Source organism: Hyla sarda, chromosome 1 (assembly GCF_029499605.1).
Source record: "Hyla sarda isolate aHylSar1 chromosome 1, aHylSar1.hap1, whole genome shotgun sequence".
Taxonomy (NCBI): Eukaryota; Metazoa; Chordata; class Amphibia; order Anura; family Hylidae; genus Hyla; species Hyla sarda.
Window position 1 is genome coordinate 421,390,397 of NC_079189.1, and position 4,532 is coordinate 421,394,928.

At 48.7% G+C, this 4,532-nt stretch overlaps 1 long non-coding RNA gene across 1 annotated transcript; it reads right to left on the minus strand.

Annotated features, from left to right (window-relative positions):
• Positions 1-986: 986 nt before the first annotated feature.
• Positions 987-3,041, minus strand: LOC130309009 (uncharacterized). The gene is made up of 3 exons (XR_008857746.1): positions 2,719-3,041; positions 2,489-2,635; positions 987-1,034 (listed from the first exon to the last, which is right to left on the minus strand). It is a non-coding gene; the product is annotated as an uncharacterized LOC130309009 (long non-coding RNA).
• Positions 3,042-4,532: the final 1,491 nt, after the last annotated feature.

The window sequence follows — 4,532 nt, forward strand, 5'->3', positions numbered from 1 at the left end:
TTCTATGGGGGTAATTTCACACTTTAGACACCTTGGCAAGAGTGTTCTTCACACAGTTTATTATCATCTTGCCTTTAGAGTTTTCAAAGTGTAATTTGCATGCTGTTCTCAAACACTATTAGCTGGTCCTGGATTCCATCACCCTGGTTTGCTCACCACCGGCACAGGAGTATTGCCAGGGCACGGCACCTTGTGGACTAATAAAATAGTCAGCAAAGAAATCCCGAATCTGCGTTCCGCTGGGGTTAGGTTGAGAACCCCAGTTGATATGTGTGTGAAGGCTTGATGGTGGCATCAACACATCTCCATCGTGGATGTTATTGCGATTGAAGTTGTGAAGCACACAGCAAGCCTTCACCACAATATCAACTGTGTTCACATCCAAACGGATTGCAGTATTCAGGACCCTCCACTGACTACTCATTATTCCAAAGGCGCATTCCACAACTCTACGTGCCCGTGCCAGCCTATAATTAAAAATCCTCCGGCGAGCATCAAGTTCTCTTTGGGCATATGGGCGCAGCAGGTTGGGCAATAATGGAAAAGCCTCATCCGATACCATCACAAAGGGAACATCAACTGTGGAACCCGGAAGAGGTCTGGCAGCTGGGAGCGTGACACAATCTCGAAGAATTTGCCTACCAATTGCTGATACTTGCAGCACCCGAGAATCTCCACTACTGCCATAGTTGCCAACATCAATGGCAACAAATCGAGAGTGAGCATCAGCCACCGCCATCAGGACAATCGAAAAATATTTTTTATAGTTATAAAAGCGAGTGCCTGAGTGCGGTGGCTGCTGCACCCTGATATGTTTGCCATCAACTGCCCCTATGCAGTTTGGAAAATTGGCTACAGTTTGAAAGCCTGCTGCAACCTGTAACCAAGTCTCCTCGGATGGGCACGGCATCTCAGTGGGCTGCAATTTCTGCCAGATCACGCTGCATGTACTCCTTACAATTCTGGAGATGGTCGAAACACTAACCCTGAATTGAAGGTGCAGGGATGCATAGCTCTCTCCTGTGGCTAAAAATCTGAAAAACAAAAAGAAAAATAACAATTAGTTAGCTAATCATCACCATTTCTTCTTCTTTGTAAACATAGTGTAAGCAAACACATTTTAAAACATCAATAAAGAATAATGGTCCCTCATAGACTTACAATTAATATATGCAACATTCTACAATTAAATTACATAAAAGAGGTTATGGCTAGAGATGCACCGAAATAGAAATTTCAGAACCGAAACGAAAACGAAATTAAAAAAAAATGTCCGGCCGAAACAGATTCCGAAACCGAAAATGACTTCTCCCCATCTTCGGGTAAAATGCAGCGCTCTGCTCATTAGATTCCCCCACATTAGATTGCCAGCTCCCCCACATTAGGTCGGTAGTTCCCCCACATTAATAGGCAGCTCCCCCACATTAATAGGCAGCTTCCCCACAATAGTAGGCAGCTTCCCCCCACCCCACAGACATACAGCTTCCAGCCATATATAGTGTACGGCTGGAGGCTGTATGTCTGTACTGCTGCCCCCACAGTGTTCCGGTCACCGCTCCTCCGGGCCGGGGTCACCATGTACTGCTATGGCCTATGGACCATAGCAGTAGGTGCTGGGACCGGGGGAGCGGTGACCGGAACACTGAACAAGATGACGCGGTCACTTACCAGGCCACGGCCGGCGTGCGTTCTCCTGCGACGATCCTGCGTCTCTATGGTTGTACGCACGGGACGTCAGTGACGTCCCGTGCGTACGACCATAGAGGCGGAGACGCGAAGGACCGAAGGAGGATCGCAGGAGGACGCCGGGGAATGGTGAGTGACCGGCAGACATCCTTATGTCCCGAAAAGATTTTTCGGGACACAGGGATGTCCGGGATAGGATTAGGAATACTTCTTTTTATGTGCCCGGGCCGGCTCCCGTGTGTGGCTGCAGGCAGGGGCCAGCCAGAGCATATAAAAACTAATACTGTGTACTAAAAACCAGGGGGCCTCCAGCTGTTGTGAAACTACAACTCCCAGCATGTCCGGACAGACTTTGCCGGTCCAAGCATGCTGGGAGTTGTAGTTTCACAACAGCTGAAGGCCCCCTGGTTTTTAATATACAGTATTAGGTTTTATATGCTCTGGCTGGCCCCTGCCTGCAGCCATACACGGGAGCCGGCCCGGGCACATAAAAAGAAGTATTCCTATCCCGGAGAGCGCGCCCACCCAGATGTTGCGGACGGCCCCCTCTGCACCGCCCACGAGTGCCTCTGCCACTGGCAGTGTTTGCAACTTGTGCTGTGGGCTGGCAGGGGAGGTGGCTCATTATCGAGACATTTTTAGTTGTTTCGGCATTTCCCCGAAACAGCTATTTTCGGCCGATATGTATCGGCCGCCGATATATCGGTGCATCCCTAGTTATGGCCAAATTGTGCAATGATTGCCAACCACACACACCTTAACTAAACTATGTATATACTGTCTAAAAACAAAGAGGACTTACCGCAAGGTGATGAGCAAACGATCCTCGGGTGAAATTGGCTTCCGCATACAGGTAGTGGTCATAGTCAAATCAGCTTTGATAAATTCAAAAAGTTGATCAAACATCGACATAGAAAGTCGGCAATAATTTTTAAATTTAACCTCATCCCTTGAACGTAAAAAAGAATAATTACTCCATGTTTTAATGAGCAGAAAACAAACAATATACAATGATTGTTTAAAAATATGCACCTTCTCAAATCTTGAAACACCACTGAAAGAAAACCTTTGGACAAGCGATCCTGAAGGAATGGATGCACCCAAAATCGTCGTCTACGGGGCTCCTAGTATGTAAGGAAGGCAAATCAAGGAAAAATAAAGAATGAACAGACACACATTGCCATAGGATGTTACTCAAGGTACAAAAATCAAAATTAAGCCTAAACAAAATTTTAAAAAAATGGTCTAAACATCTACATTTTCAGACAAGGTACAAAAAGGGCCACAGGAGAAGCAGAATCAGCTCAAAAATACACCTCACAGCGACACACTACCTGACAGTGAAAGAGGTTGAATCACATAGCACTCTAGTCATACAGGAATAAACTATTCAAAATGTTCAATACACAATTTGAGGTAAAAAACAAAACATATTTTCAGGAAGGATTAACATTCAGACATATCAAGTTAAAAAGACAAAAAAAAAAAAAATTTACAAAAAATTAGGAATAACACATTGTTAACACACCAGAGTACCTGTCACGATGCCGGCTGGCAGGTAGTGGATCCTCTGTGCCAGAGAGGGATTGGCGTGGACCGTGCTAGTGGATCGGTTCTAAGTCACTACTGGTTTTCACCAGAGCCCGCCGCAAAGCGGGATGGTCTTGCTGCGGCGGTAGTGACCAGGTCGTATCCACTAGCAACGGCTCAACCTCTCTGACTGCTGAAGATAGGCGCGGTACAAGGGAGTAGACAGAAGCAAGGTCGGACGTAGCAGAAGGTCGGGGCAGGCAGCAAGGATCGTAGTCGGGGGCAACGGCAGGAGGTCTGGAACACAGGCTAGGAACACACAAGGAAACGCTTTCACTGGCACAATGGCAACAAGATCCGGCGAGGGAGTGAAGGGGAAGTGAGGTATAAATAGGGAGTGCACAGGTGAACACACTAATTGGAACCACTGCGCCAATCAGCGGCGCAGTGGCCCTTTAAATCGCAGAGACCCGGCGCGCGCGCGCCCTAGGGAGCGGGGCCGCGCGCGCCGGGACAGGACAGACGGAGAGCGAGTCAGGTACGGGAGCCGGGATGCGCATCGCGAGCGAGCGCTACCCGCATCGCGAATCGCATCCCGGCTGGAGACGGTATCGCAGCGCACCGGGTCAGTGGAGCTGCCCGGAGCGCTGCGGTAGCGAGAGAGAAGCGAGCGCTCCGGGGAGGAGCGGGGACCCGGAGCGCTCGGCGTAACAGTACCCCCCCCTTGGGTCTCCCCCTCTTCTTAGAGCCTGAGAACCTGAGGAGCAGACTTTTGTCTAGGATGTTGTCCTCAGGTTCCCAGGATCTCTCTTCAGGTCCACAGCCCTCCCAATCCACCAAAAAGAACCTTTTTCCTCTGACCGTCTTGGAGGCCAGTATCTCTTTCACTGAGAAGACGTCAGAAGAACCAAACCGGAGACAGGAGTGGGAGAAACTAATTTGGGAGAGAAACGGTTGATGATGAGTGGTTTAAGAAGAGAGACATGAAAGGCAATAGGAATACGGAGAGAAGGAGGAAGAAGAAGTTTGTAAGAGACAGGATTAATTTGGCACAAGACTTTGAAAGGACCAAGATAGCGTGGACCCAGTTTGTAACTGGGGACACGAAAGCGGACATATTTAGCGGAGAGCCATACCTTGTCTCCGGGAGCAAAAATGGGGGGAGCTCTTCTTTTCTTATCGGCAAACTTTTTCATGCGAGATGAAGCCTGTAAAAGAGAATCTTGGGTCTCTTTCCATATGGTGGAAAGATCACGAGTCACTTCATCTACAGCGGGCAAACCAGAGGGCAAGGGAGTAGGGAGGGGGGGAAGAGG